Below are 16,574 nucleotides of genomic sequence, written 5' to 3' on the forward strand. Positions count from 1 at the left end.
ATGCTGTCAACAACAACAAAAATTAACAAAAATTTAATTTGTATATAAAAACACTGACAGCCATTTAAACATTTTTGACTAGTACAGCTTACAAAATTACAAAAAAAAACCTTGATTTTGATGGCATTGGCCAATTTACTGATAATAATTGGGTGTTAAAGCATGAATTAAATGATTTGGGTGAGTTACTGGATTGCAGACATGATGTCACATAAAAGAGTTGTGACAACTGCACTTACAGTTACTCAATTCCTGGAGGGCCACAGCTCTGCACAGTTTTGCTCCAACCCTAATCAAATACACTTGATCCAGCTTCAATATTACTAGAAATGTCCAAGCAGGTGTGAGTTGGAGCTAAACTCTGCAGAGCTGTGTCCCTCCAGGAACTGAGTTTGAGAATGTTAAGACGGTTTCAAAAATTGAGTCTAAATGATTGAGAAAAACTAATTAGCAAGTAATGGTCACGTTGTATACAGGTCTTTGGGTCAACCTTGTTGTTGCTGATGGCCATTTATAAAAATAATTGGTCAAGAGCACTTAACGTCGTCCAGTAATCATTGTATAGCTTATTAGGAGTTAAGTATTAGTTAATTGAATCACAACAGAGTCAAGCAAGCATAACAGCCGCCATGAAACATGCAAGTTTATTTGTGCACAATTATGGGTTCACAAACAAATGCATTAGAGAGAGAGGACAGACTGAGAGATTTCTGAAATTGTAGATGCAAGAATGAAACCATCTCTCAAACAGATTAATCGCATTAGAAGATGGTAAACACTACGTGTTCGCCATCCTTATATTGAGCTCCTCGCAATCAGGACTAATCTGCTCCCGCAATTTTTCTGGCTCAAGACGCAAAAAAAACCCACATGTTTTTTGTTTGCAGCATCTTTTTTCAACAATAAAAAATATGGAAAAAATACCATCAAGAAAAAATGAATACAAACAAAATACTGTAGCATGCAGAAAACATTTTTTTTTTTTTTACTGGATTTTAGTGCTGACTCTCTCCTACTGAAAATGTACCGGGATCATGTGATTAAAGTGCAAAATGGCCTTTAGGTTTAATACCCAACCTCACTGACTCAAATAATTGATTTTGAATGAGTGATTTGGTCTTTTGGAATTGATTTGGTTTGAGTCACTGACAGGACAATGTTATTGTCAAGACGCAACATGGTGGAATCTCAACCTCTCTGATCTTACCGCCCGAACACATGAATCATCCAAAAGACCTCTGCCTTGACTGCATAAAACAGGCCACCTCAGATAATGCTATATTCATAAACACTCAAAAATGTGGTGACCTCGAACATTAAAGACACGGTTTTGCTTAGCCAACATATTTGTATTTATCCAACCTGACACATAATGTCAATGTAATTAACTGACGCGACCAGCGCTGTGCATTAACCTTAAGTACAGCTTGTTGCATTCATTGATTCACTCTCTGTCTGTCTATCTGTCTATTCCAGGAATCCATACTGACTTCACTTTAGTTCCTTGAGTACAGAGCACTCAAGTAGCAATCATAAACACTATACCATACTAACGTTCAACCACACAAGCCTGATACAAAGCGAGGAACTGAATCAAAACTACAGCAGCCCCAGACAACCCTCTACATTGCGAGTAAATCACTCACATATGCGACTAAATCTTCACTCTGGGTAACTAAATGATGTCTAATATTAGCCACTGGCCAATAAATTCTCAGATTTTACTTGCCATTCACTGTTAAATATATCTGTGCTAAACTTATACTGAGCCTCCAACTCAAACACTGGCGGCCAGTGTGTGAGTTGGAGGCTCAGTATAAGTTAAGCACAGATATATTTACACTTGCCGAACACTCTCTGACTGAGCGTTCAGAGTTTCACTCTCTGTCAAGTGATCTGTGATATTTTTCAGTTCATCTGAATGGATGCGAAGCAGACCTGCGCACGACTCGCCGTAATGTAAACGATATTCTTTGTTGTATTTTCCTGTTAAAGTAACAGAGTTCCTTTGGAATTCTTCAGCTTTTAAGAACTGCCGGGTTCTCCGGTAGTGGGCGGAACTAATGCGCAAAGGACAATCTCATTGGCAGACGCTCACCTATTATCGTCCCTGTTTTGATTTCAGAAAATCAGTTCAAGCGAACACACACAACCTGATTAATATTCATGAATCCAGCAGCTCAATCCTTATGCGTTTTATTTTGTTCTTATTAGTAGAATTTGTATTATCATTAGGTTATTATTGTCTGTTAGATTTTTACCCATTTTTTTTTAATAGAAACACTGAATGACCAAAGAACCACCACCACCAGTCCTAAAATCAGTTAAAATGACTATGCAGTCATACATGGTTACCAAGTTTTAATTCTAATTACTAAAGTTCTATCATTAAATAATAGTTGATTATCATGTTAAGAGTGTACTTTCAGATATTTAAAAAGCTGTGCCATTTTACAAACATTTTATTTATATATATTTATATTATATATTATTTATATTATATACAATGTGTGTGTGTGTGTATGTAATGTATAAATATGTACTTATGCTAACATATATACAGTAGTATATCAGTCTGGCGAGTAAACTAAAACATTTACTAGCCAATGGCGATTCAATTGCCAAGGTGTCCGTAGGGCTGCAAGAACACTTTTTTGTTGATATTCCACCCAAAAAAAAAATTCTCTTAGGATGTGCTTAGACAACATGTGCTTTTTATTCATTTTAGCTTGAAAATGCAAACTTTTGAAAACAACTTTCAAAGTGCAAATTTGTGAAAATGGTAGCATTATTGATGAGTAAACTACAAATTTGCGAATTTGTGAAAACGGTGACATCATGCACACGCCCATAATGTTTTTTTTACATAGCTACATTGCCAACTACTTGCCTAGTCTTGCATTGCCAGACCTTCAGACTGATGATAGAAAGGTCTGGAATCCATGGCAGTTTTCTTTGGCCAATGCCCTCCCATGAGGCCGTTTGACCAACATGTCAAACAACCAAACACAGCTCATTTCGTTCAGTGTCACGTATCGGAGTGTGGAAATGTCGTCACAATAACAGACCGGTGTGTAAAACTCTTGGATGCATTTTAAGGATTCTATGCCACAAACATGAAATATTTCACATAATTTTGAAAATCCAGCATTTAGTTGATCCTGAGTTGAAGCGCTCATCATCACAATTGTAAAAACGACAGCTTTCTTTTTCCATGAGGGGGTTTGGCATCACAGCCTCTTTGGTTCCAGGCGAAATGTTAAAGAACACGACATGCAAGTCTCCCGGAAATCCTGTACACTTCAACTAATCAGAAGACAACTTCAAAACTCCTGAAGTGTTTCCAGCTAATTGTGCCGAATGCTTTAGACGTTCAGCCTATGGTCCATGGGCGTGACGTCTGAGGCTGAGACTATTACAAAAGTCTCTTTAAGACAAGTCATGTCACTCGGCGGCCATCTTTGAAATGCCTCTCGTGCATCCAAGTGCAGCTCCTATCTCTTTGAATGGGGAAACATCCAATACTCCAAAACTGTTCACTAAGTTTAGGATTAAATTTCATATTTGAAATCACCAAAGAAATCGGTCATAAATGTTGCTACTTTTGCTCAAATATAAAAAGCGTTATAAAAAGCTTATTTCTCAGGCTAGATCAGCCAGTGCGCATGCGGAGTCCTTAGCACACGTCTCAGAGTGCTTACTGTTTCTAGCAACCGGGACTTCTAACGGCAGTTGCAGTGACACGCTGACTTCACCGATTTGCGATTGGCTCTTTCATTCAGAAGGCGGGGCTTCCTGCGATTGAGCGGCCATATTGAGCGTTCCATTTTTCCCCATTCAAAACTATGTGTGACATGTCTTGGTTATTCTATAGTCTTTGCTACTACTGGTCTGGCATGCATAATACAGTGTTTTTAGTTGTTTTCGGGAATCTGTGTGAACCGGGATCATTTTGACAACTTTGTTGCCTGTACGTGAAACTTTTCAAAAATGCAAAGGAAAAACATTTACGTTTCAGTATAACATCATGTAAACGTACACTTAGATTCTCTTGAAGATTTTCAGAAGAATAATTCCATCTTTGTGAGTACATATTTCGCAAGTGCATAGTATCCTAAACACTTTATAAATGAAACAAAGCAAGCAGAATGATAACATTCAGGGCTGCATTTCCCAAAAGCATTGTAAGCCTTAGTACATCGTAGACCCACTGCCACCAGTGGAGCTACGATCAACTTAGGCTTACGATGCTTTTGGAAAAAAAAAAAAAAAAAAACCCAAAAAAAAAAAAAAAAAAGATGTATAAGAAAAATACTAACATTTTAAACTAACTTTTATAAACTACAAGAAAATGCTAACTAGAGGTCGGCCGATTAATCGGTCTGATTTTTGACATTTTTAAATTAAATTTTGATTGTGCTGCGAATTAGGCCGATTTATAGGCAGGCACATCTGCGGGCATCTAAGTCATTCCCTCTGGCTGCGTGAGCAACTCACACACTGCAGCAGCGTCTCATTTACACACAGCTTCAGCTAATGATGGGAGGGGCAAAACAGACAGTGAAAGCGTAATTACGTTTTAACCTACTAGAACTGATGCAGAAAGTTATTATATTCATAAGTGCAACAAGTCATTTGCATGTGAAAGTAGAATCATGTACAATTCAGACTAAACTTCTGGGCTGATTACAACGTGCACAATAACTTTCCTCATGAAATGTGTCTGTGGGTCCGACTATAGCATCCACGACGTCATCGCTCGTGTCCAGTGCACTCTTAAGCAGTTATGAGCAGCAGGCTGTGTAATATGGCCATTTGACTTATAGCAGTGTCCAGTGTATGCCATACACTGAGTTATTTGTGGCGGCTCGTCACAATATCAAAACTGAGCACCAGAAATAGATTTCCCAAAAGGCTTATACTTCTTTGAATAAACTGAGCACTGTACGTTTCAAAATTAAAATGTAGCGCGGGTGTTTTTATACGAATGTATCTTTGAAAAGAACCAACCATTTTCAAAAAAGCTTCAATGTCATTTTCATTTCATCTTTCCTGTAATGCCTGATAAAGTAACGTTTGTGAGCGCAGTGCTTATATGATTACAGCGTTACCGGGGAAACCGCTATATCTCCCGCTCCAACATCGCCTCCTGCTGGCAGAGAATGAATTTGCATTTGCACGTCTGTGGGAAACACTGGTGTCTGTCAGCAAACACAAACAAAAAGCAATGCTCAGAACTAGTTTGAGAAGGTGCTTAAGTTTTGAGCCATGTATTACTATGAATCAGGCTACTACTACTACTACTACTATTACTATATTGTACCTTACAATAAACATTTACTCAAAATCTCTATTATTAGATGAAGGGTATGAAAAAAAGAAAATTTGCCAGACATATCGGCCATTGGCTGCCCTGATTTCTAAATCTCGGCATCGGCCAGAGAAAAACTCATATCGACCTCTAAAGCTAATCACATCTGGATACTCTTTAGCCAGATCACATTCAAGTTTGTGTTAACTTAAAAGGATAATTCTCCCAAAAAAATTAAAATAAAATATAATTTTAAACACGTATGACTTAATTTTTAAACAGATTTTTTTTTAAGAATCTTAGTAACCAAACAGTTTTGGTGACCATTGATTTGCATTGTATGGGGAACAAAAAAACAAAAAACAAAAACAAAGAAAAATACTCAAATTCACTTTATGTTCTACAGAAAAACAAAATGATGTAAACAAGTAACTCATGAAAGAATTTTCATTTTTGCTTGAACTATCCCTTTAAGATAAGTTTTGGTATAAACTCTAGCATAATTTGTTTGCAGATACTGCTTGGATTAATAAATTGCTAATCCCATATTTTGAAGTTTGGTTTATTTTGAAGTTATTTTGTGTGGCTTAAGTGGTAAAATACTTTTCAGGACAACTGCATGGTTAAACCCACCCACCTCGTTGTCTGCGTCCGGCGTCTGGTACACAAACAATCAGGTCTATTTATTTAAAAATCCCAGAGGATACTAAACCCCTTAGAATAATCATAATCACTTCTAAAAAAAAACAAATAAAAAAACAAACACAACAAACACCAACACCAAAAACAACTAAAAAAGACAATTCCAACACCCCACAGATACAGTAATTATTACTATAAACACCAGGTGCAGACAGGATGAAATATGACAATGCCGTCTCCCCATACGTGACAACATGTGACAACACTGCAAAACTCTTTGCCACTCAGACTACAAAAAAACGAAACGGCAATGAATGCACCAACAAGAGCTGTTGCTTGCACAGTTATTGTGAACAAACCCTGAGGTCTTCAATTTCCATCACAAAGCACTTGGCACTGAGTCACACTGGAGTCATGCATGCATAATGTTCCTTACACAGGATAAATCCACCTATACACTGTGTCAATGTAAACTGCGTTCCTACATTGCAAAGTAACCACATGCTTAAGTAAAAGCATCATCCATAATAATACAAGGCATCATATGTGCCGTTCTGTTTTGCTATCAACATCTTCATGGCAGAGGTTTCTCAAGAGACTGATCTGAAGATAGATGTGAGGGCAATGACGCACTCAGGGTCACAGATGCAGCTGTCGATAAGTCTTCGTGAAGGGAAACACAGAATGGTGATTTATCAAGTCAAGTCAAGGTAAGGTTAAAGACAGCATGGCTGGGGTAGACGCCATGAGTCTCCAGCACTTTATTCTATATTGGAGGCATTTATAAACTTGCTAGGAGTGTTTCTGATGCACAACAACCACCACGTTCTATTGCTGTTCTAAAAGCAGGGGAGCTGCATCACAATTAAGCTGTATATTCAAACCAAATGTGAAAGTGAAATTGATTTTTAACAACAGCACAATAAAAGAAGACCAAATATACAAACAAATCCAGAGCAGGTCTGTCAAGCATTCTGAGGAACACACAGCAGTGGAGCTACTGAATGGATGATTGTTTTTGAATTAAATGGTTGAATGAATGATTCAATGACTGGTTGTTTCAGAATGAATCAGAGTTTTGGAACGAATTGTTTGAGTGAATCTTTTGTTCCTAAATAAATCAACGTTTTTAACTAATCAGGTTCATGAATTATTTGATTATATCATCTTGTTAAATGATGGCTTCATGCTTAATATCATGCAATATATTGTAATATTGTTGCAGTCGTCATTTTGTTGTTTTACTGGTGATTTGTACATTGTAAATTTAGTATTCTTTTTCTTAGAGGAGGCTTAAGGAAAATACACAGGCAAAATTACAAAATCGTCTGACTGTACTGTACTCTCTTGATCAATTTTTCCTGTGTGTAAACCTTTATGTTTGGTTTGACAAATTAATCTCATAGAAAACTTTATATATATATGAAGAGTTTGGTTCCAAAACGTGATAAACGGCATTTTTAAAAAATTGAGTTTCCGCCAAAATCAGTATTGTTTCTGGTCGGTATTGAAAAGTCGATATTCGCAGAGTTATTAGGTCATGTTTTCTCCTTTTTTTTTCCGCTAAACCAATCACAGTGCACCATTCCATGCACTGTAAACAGTAACAACCAATCACAGTGCAGCATTCCATGCACTGTAAACAGTAACAACCAATCACAGCGCACCATTCCACACACTCTAAACAGTAATGGCGGCGCTTTGAATACACTCCGCATCTTAGTTTTACTTCTCTACTTTGTACTTTGTGATCAACAAACAAGGGCTGCACGATAAATCGCATGTGATTGTCATTCGCATCTCGTCAGTAAAGCCGGTTCTGTAATTAATAATACCGGTAAATCTCCATCACATGCTTTTAGATGGAGCGACATTTAATACACAGAGCCATAGATCACTGACAAGCTGCGCTATATCGTGTTCATTAGATGTATCACATTCAATTATGAACGCAATATTGCGTAGCTTGTCAGTGTTAGTGTTTTTATTAATGCCATTTATTTTTATTTTTTTTGTTAAAACAGCATATAGCACTAGTCAACTAAATAATGTAACATGGCAAAGATGAATGCACTTTTGGAAGTTGCATGTAAGGGAAATGTCATTTTGGGATTCCTGTGGTCTAATGTGATGTTGTTCATGTTCATGTTCTTGTTTATGATGAAATTTTCTTTTATTGCTGTAATTAATTTATTTTGAATTCATTTTGGAAGCGATGACTGATGGATGTATTTTTAGTCCAGTGCCTGTGTATAAGTATTGATTATGATATAATATAATTAGTATTGACCAAGTTCAGAGGCTGTCATATGTGGATCAACTTACTATGTTGTGTATTTTCATCAGTTTCAATATGAAAAATAACTTTCATATTGATTCAGTGGATTTATTGCATTTTGAGAAAAAAAAAAGTATCATGGATTTATTGCATTTTGGGAAAAAAATATAAAATTTTATAATAAATCTTTGAAAATCAAAACCTGGATTTTAATTTTTTATGTTATTATAACCTAAAGATGCTATGTGAAAGTTTGAAACAGAAAACAGTGTTTTTTATCTTGCTACTTTCTTGGTAAAGAAAACACATTTTTACTAAAATTAATCAAAATGGATTTATTGTGTTTTGGAACCAAACTATTCATATATATACTGTATATAATTACAATGTGCTTCGGTCAGAGCAAGATGGTAAAAAAAAAAACGAAACAAAAAAAGCAAGATTTTTTTAGACTATAACTAGCCCAGCATTGCCATGTATAAGCAGCATAATGCATCAAATTGCCACTCTGCCACAGTAATGCATATCTGAAGACTGACCTCCAGTTTCACAGACCCTCCACAAAATAATACCAACCATCCTTTTCAAGCACTGCTCTCTTTTTATTAAGCATCCTTAGGTCACTCAAGGGCATCACCTTCCCAACGTCCCACAAGACGTTTTCTGTAAATCACAGCATGCATTTGTATTTGTCAATGCAGAAGCTTGTTTTTGTCCCTGAGTGGACAAGGACGGCACTCAAGTGCACGTCCACATTAAAACAAAGCAGTGAAAAAGCTCTTTGGTGCCCCAGTAATAATGACTGTGTTGAAAAGGTTTGCACCTAAGCTTTGATCAATAGAAGGGGGAAGGCGAAGGGCAGACCCCTTTATTTTCCTAAGGCAATCCCTTATTCTCTCCAGCTCTACGGGATACGCTGGCAAATCAATAACCCCCATTCAATCACACTCATTTATCTTCATCCCTCAAGTCTCCCTTCTTCCTCCATGTTCTCTTGCACTGCAGATGGCTCATAACTCTGTTTATCGCTCCACGTCAGCAAGCGTAATACGATAACGTCTGCCAAAGATTTTCCTGGCCAATAGTGGCTGATGCTTTTGACGGTTTACTGAGCACTTGAACCATATTTTTAGCCGCATGATGAACGTTAATAACTTGTTAATGTGCTTTTTGTTTTTAATCACAGCGTGTCATTGACAGATTTCACATATGTGGATCGCAACTCCCAAACACCTGTCTAATATACATTTTGAGGCAGTTGGTCGTGGCAATTATGGATTTCACACAACTTGTGGATAACAACTGCTTGAGAAAGTTTTGACACTTGAGAACAGTTAGGTCTTTGTATTCTTTCTGTTTCTTGGGGTTTGGGTTGTAGGCTACCATGTGCCGCTTTCAGGTGGAAAGGTCAAAGACTGTCTTTTTGTCATTTTGAGTAGTCGAGCGTTTCACCCAAGGACACAGTTTGCCCTTACAAATTCATACAAAAAACACTTTTTAGCAGTGCTTCACACTTGCCGTGGGCTGAGGATGTCTAAACTTATTATGAGCCTCAGCACTTGTGGCAGTGTGTGGTTAGCATACCTGTCCTCCCTCATCCCTTTATCTCTAGGGAGGAAACACTAGAACAGAGCAGAAATAGCCTTCATTAGAGTCATAACCCGATTACAGCTTATCACGCAGCAATATATGCAATTAAACAAGCCATTTTCTCAAGAGATCAAGCTAGAATTTTGTCACATAAGGGAACAAGCACTGTTAAGTGTTTAGGTCATTGAATATTTGCCTTGTGTTCGCTCATAAATTAAACAGAGCAAAAAGATTCCTGAAGTAAAAACACTTAATTGTTTCCTCAGAGACAATAAGCCTCATTCATGAAACTTGTGTAAATATATGAGTAAATTCAGAGTAATTTGCACATAAAAAAGACCTTCCCGAAAACTCTCCTTCGGATTCACAAACTCTTCGTAAACGTCCGATTTGTTAGTTAAACGTGTATGTTAACGAATTCCAATCATTCGTAAATGGGGTGCTCGGGAATGCTCATTCACAATTAGCATTATCTCGCCTATGAATTACAGCTACACAAATTACATGTCCAGGAACGCAGTGAATTATTCTGGTCTACTTTCTCAGGTTTGGCTTCAGTATATTGCATGAAAATCAAAAAAGACTAGGTCATATGCCTATTAATTAATATTCAATAATGTGTGACCACCAAAGTGGTTTTAGCCAGCTGAAAAATGTCAGGCGTTCTTCTTAAAACAACTGGTTGTTGGCGCTTGAGAATGCTTTGGTGGCACATGGTATGGGATACTAACGACGGCAACGTATTAGCCTACTAGTACCTATTTTTTAAGAATTTTACTAAATCTAATAAAGCAGTAAACAATAATACTGACTTCTCAATCGTTGTAGGCAGTCATTGTACAAGTAGGATGTTTAGGTATTTGTCCCGCCCCTCCTCTATTTAAGGCTTGGTAAAAAGTGACAGTGACAAGCACTGCCTTTTACACTTCTCAACTCAGCTGCAATAAATAAATAAATAATAAATACATAATACATAATTAAAAAATTTAAATAAAAAAAAATTAATAAGAGGCCAAGGGCAAATTAACTTGTAATTATTATGAATTTACAATAATTATAGTAAATTCATTGTCATCAGTTTGCCAAAAAGAACACAGAACGTTTTACACACCATTTACACGTGGTAGGGAGCAGGTGTACATTTCTTTTGTATCAACTAACATTTTGAAAATAGAACATTTTAATGAATTCGAAAGTTTACGTCAGAACGGCTTTACCAACGATTTACACAACAATTTGCTCTGTTCGTGTTTCATAAATGAGGCCCAATGATTTTTAACAATAAACTACAAACATTTACAGACAGACCTACTATTATGGAGGACCAAACCTGCAGAAATTAAAAATAAATGCATAAATAAATAGATAAATAAATAGGAAAATAAATAAAGGTATAAATGACTTGATAAATATAATTAATTATAAAATGTAATCATTAATTTATTTTTATTTATTTATTAATTTATATTATTTATTTTTATTAACTTTAAAAGACAACTTACATAAATAATAAATAAATTAAAAAATATAAACATAATTAAATAACAATTAATATAAAAAAAATCATTCCCATGTGTATTTATTTCCAGATATTTATTCATACATCGTATTTATTTCCAGATATTTATTTATACATTTATTTTTTTTAGTTTTCTGTGTGCAACATGGAAAAGAGGGAGGAGTCCTTGTGGAGCACAGGTAAATATAAATAAATGTCCTCCATACTATGTGAGCTGGGAGATTGTTAAATGATGACATACAGTATTAGGTAGACTATGTAGTGATTTCAAAGTAATTTTATTTATTTTAATAATATAATCATTTTTAATAATATTAATAAAATAAAATAAAATAAATTTAAGAAACTAAATTCAATAGAAAAACCACACTTGAAAAAAGATCCACCTTAGATCCACCAAGCTGCTGTTAGCATGGAAATGAGAAGCAAGCCAAACAGTATCCTTAGCAAACTCTGACTCCCACAAAGCATTGCGAATGACTCTACACAAGGCAAACAAACTTTAAATATAAAAAATATATAATCAGTAATTATAATTATTGCTTTATTTTGTAATCTTATATTTGATTACATCATTCACAATGCATTATGGGATTTGTAGTTCATTCAACTTATGTGTAGTTTATTAGTTCAGTGTAGTTCAAAAGACATATGGTTCACCCGAAATCATTTACAGAATAGGTACTACATTTGAATTGAAACTACTTCATAACCCTTAAAATTGTATGTTCTATATAGTACGAATAAGCATAGTATAAATAAAAATTTTGATGTACTACATCTGCCATGTTGATATTGTCATGTGACCTACATTTCACTGCCATTCACATATCCTCTCCTGTGGCCTCATGGGATAGTAAAGTGTCCACACTGCAGAATCTCACAGGAAGTGGTAGGTTATGTTGGTGCTTTCCCTCTACTTTTTTTCTTAATGAATTCAGATACTCTTTTACAGTAGGGAAGTATTCTATTTCAGACACAGCAATATGGTACAATCTTCTATCTTCAAATAATTTTGAATGCATTTTTTAATCTTGGATCTAATATTGAAATCCCTGGGGAGAAAATTAATGACAAAAATACTTCCACAAACAATGTTGCTGAAAAAGTGGGCGGTCCCAGTTGTGCTCCATTCAGGCACAGCCTTGCCTTTACTGTATATGAATCACACTCAGACTAACAAGCTCACGCTCTCATTCTGCTGCTAGTGCTAATGCTATTCAAACAACTTCCCCCTCTCCACACTATAAAAGACCAAAGTGCATAATAAAGATCAAAGACACTCTAACAGACATCTATATGAGGATAAATTCTGTGTGCATAAGCATATCAAACTGCATCTCTATACTGACTCTTTAAATGGCTTTAGTATAGTTAGCTACTTTGTGTTAGCAGCTACGTACATTTCAGTCGCTTGACTGTAGCCGTTTTACATCATGAGCAACTTTGTGAGTACCATTTCAGAGTAACATCTCCAACACTCATAGTATGTAGTCATCAGCTCTGCAGAAACTAAACAGCACCCTTGCTAGACTGCAGTAGCCTTTATTAGCCCAACCAAGAGTGTCACCAAAACTCACAACTAATTATCTGCTGTCGAGTTTTTCAGGAGCGCATTAACACCGAGCAGATGCGGATCTGCTTTCTATAACGGCAACATGCGATCGTCGCTGTCTTATTAATGAAAAAATGGAAAATAAAAGTTTTTAGTGATTTAATTAATACTATCACACATATCAGCCACTTTAAAAATAAACAAAGTGTTATAATACTGAAAGAGGTGTGAATTCAAACAAAGGAAAACCTGACAAATAGATGAACACTAGAAATATTGGTAACACTTTAGTTTAGGGACCAATTCTTACTATTAAACTAGTTGCTTATTAGCATGCACATTAGCATATTGGCTGTTTATTGGTACTTCTAAAGCACACATTAATGCCTCATTCTGCATGACCCTATTTAAGATCCCTTAACAACTACCTTGCTAACTATTAATAAACAGCAAATTAGGAGTTTATTGAGGCAAAAGTGGGAATTGGTCTTCAAACTAAAGTGCGACCAAAATATTAAAATGATGCCTTATTGTATCCAGTGTGCTATTAAAGAAAGGTGGGAAGAATAAGATTTATTTAGATTATTTATATGCCTGTCTAATACCCCCAGTCTTCATGAATATGGTTTGCCATCAATAGCCAATATTAAAACAATGGTGTTTGTTAAGGCAATTGCACTGTTACTGTTTTTTTCATATTTAGCCTAAGGTTAGTGAATCACATAACTCATTCGATACAGTTTGGACATGAATTATACCTGAAATTGAAGCGAAAAGAGATGTTCTATTATTAACACCCTTGTAACCATCTATAACACCATAGCAACTGCATGGCAAAACTCAGAGTACCTTAGTAACCACACAGAACACTTGAGTTACTGCATAGTCACACTATAAAATAATACAGAAAACCATAGCAAATACCAAGCAATGTCTAACAAGCACACAGAGTGCATTAGCAATGCAGAATCCATGTACAACAAGACAGAGCCACTGGAAAACATGCTAAATTACTGCTTTTTTTCTTTTAAATTAAATGTGAAGAATGCATTTAGATTTTTTCAATATTTTCTAAAGAAGTCTCTTATACTCACCAAGGTTGCATTTATTTGATCAAAAATACAGTACAATATTGCCAATAATTGCAATTTAAAATACAGGTTATCTATTTTTATAGATTTTAAAATGTATTCTGGTGTCATTACTCCAGTCTTCAGTGTCACATTATCCTTCAGAAATCAATCTAACATGCTGATTTGGTTCCCAAGAAAAATTTCTCATTATTATCAGTGTTGAAATCAGTTCTTATTTGCTTAATGTTTTTGTTGAAACCATCATACTTTTTTTTACGGCCCTTTGATGAATAGAAAGTAAAAAAAAAAAAAAAAAAAAAAAAAAAAAAACATTTATTTGAAATAGAAATCTTTTGTAATATAATAATTGTCTTTACTGCGGAATAAAAAAACAACAACAACAAAAAACAGTACAGTGTATGATTATCTGGCAGCCAAAATGCAAAAAGGTGAAACAAATAATATACTTCCAAAAGCTATTGACTAAGAAACAGTTACAGAATACGTAACAAGTCAGAGACTAATTAACAGTCTATTTTAGCTAGAAATCTCACTCTATATGCTTAGAAGCCGTCTAAGGTTCAGAATCATAATCGCAGGAAACCTTGTATCACATGCAAAAACATTTATTCTCATTAACTTGTTTATGTTTTCAAATTATTTATTTGCACAAGACAGAAAAACAGTAGACAGAAAAAGATATGGCGGTATAAAAACCCAGTAGGATTAGCCTTTGATAAGTCAACTGCTTAACTGTGATATGAACAGAAGATTACAAAACAGAGCTCCATTATGGCTACAAAATCACTTCCTCCTCATTTATGTCACGACCAAATGTTTACTGAGAATCCTGAATATGATTTTACCCTGATAGACTGTCTAAATGTGTATGCTAATGATTTCTGAAGGATCATGACTGGAGTAATTCAGCCTTGCCATCACAAGGATGAATAACATTTTACAACATATTAAAGGGGTCATATGATGTTGCTAAAAAGAACATTATTTTCTGTATTTGGTGTAATGAAATGTGTTTATGCGGTTTAAGGTTCAAAAAATGCATTTTTTCCACATACTGTACATTATTGTTTTTCCTCTATGCCCCGCCTTTCTGAAACGCGTCAATTTTTACAAAGCTCGTTCTGAAAAGCGAGGTGTGCTCTGATTGGCCAGATATCAAGTACGATGTGATTGGCTGAATACCTCAAGCGTGTGACAGAAATGTTACGCCCCTTGTCATATTTCAGAACACCGACGAGACAAGACAAAAACAATAAAACCCATTACAAACGAGGCATTTGTTGAATCCAGTGGGGACATAATTACAGATTATCAATTACCAATACTGCCTCTTAAACATAAAAACATTTCCGCATAAACAAAAAACAATATCTACAAACAACAACCACATTGTAGTCTTCTCTCTCAGGATCAGGAAACAGTCTTCCATAAAATGTGCGGCACACATCTGAATATTTGGGTTGAACTGTTCTGGAACAGATACAACTTAACCACTGATTTGTAGTTGTGTCCTCTTTTGGAAGACCAAACTAAGTATTTTCGCTTTCACAACGAAACAGCGTCTCTACAACATGGTGCTGGCAGCAACAGCGAGAATCAAAGTTACGCCTTCTTTCTTTGCGTGAACATTTGGGCGGCGTTATGCAAATCTTCCCACATCATGACGTAGACTTGTGGGGGTGTGTTTAAACGAGGTGTTTTAGAAGGGTGTGGACGAGTCTTAACTTTTATAAAGAATATCTCTTTGCGTTTGAGACTTTGGTCTTTGCAACTTTAAGGATCTTATCTATTCACAAACAGCTTGTAACACTCCAAAGAGAAACGGAAATTTGAAATCGCATCATATGACCCCTTTCCACAATATTACTGTTATCAAAATAAAACAATTAAAAAAACACAATAAAACATAAGACTTCTTTCAAAAAAAAAAAAAAAAAAAAAACTGTTACAGACCCCAAACTTTTGAACGGTAGTGTATGCAGACTGAAATTAAAAAAAAAAAAAAAAAAAAAAAAAGACCAAAACACTAAACTAAAACGTGAAAATAAATAATTAAACTAAATAAATTAAATCATGAAAATAAAAAATAAAAAAAATAAATAAAATAAAATCTTACAGACCCCAAACTTTTGAACGGCAGTGTACAGTATGTAGACTAAAATTAAAATAAAACTTAAAATGGAATAGAAATAAATAATAGAATTTAGAAAAATCAATAGAAAATAAAATAGAAAAGAAAAGGAAATAGAAAAATAAAAACAAGGAACCTAAATTAAAAAGTATAACTAACAACATCAAAACTAAATTAAGACCAAAACACTTAACTAAAATGTGAAAATAAATAAATACATTTAAATGGATAAATAAATAAATCTTAGATACTGTACATAAAATGGAAATGAAAAATAAAAATAACCTTACTATAAGACAAGCTGGATGATCAGTTAACTAGTTGTCCATCATGATCCATATACTTATATGTTAGATTTTTAAATTCTGAAACTTACAGTACAACAGGTTCTTGGTTAGTCTCTACAATGCTATAAAATGGTAATACTCACTTGTACTGTACTATTCAATACTCA

General features: G+C 35.0%; 1 protein-coding gene across 4 annotated transcripts in view; it reads right to left on the reverse strand.

The window, feature by feature from the left end:
* The window catches only part of ctnnd2a (catenin (cadherin-associated protein), delta 2a), a 318,097-nt gene that overhangs the window by 100,994 nt on the left and 200,529 nt on the right, over window positions 1–16,574 (reverse strand). The gene's annotated exons all lie outside the window — the stretch shown is intronic.

This window comes from Cyprinus carpio, chromosome B24 (genome assembly GCF_018340385.1).
Source record: "Cyprinus carpio isolate SPL01 chromosome B24, ASM1834038v1, whole genome shotgun sequence".
Taxonomy (NCBI): Eukaryota; Metazoa; Chordata; class Actinopteri; order Cypriniformes; family Cyprinidae; genus Cyprinus; species Cyprinus carpio.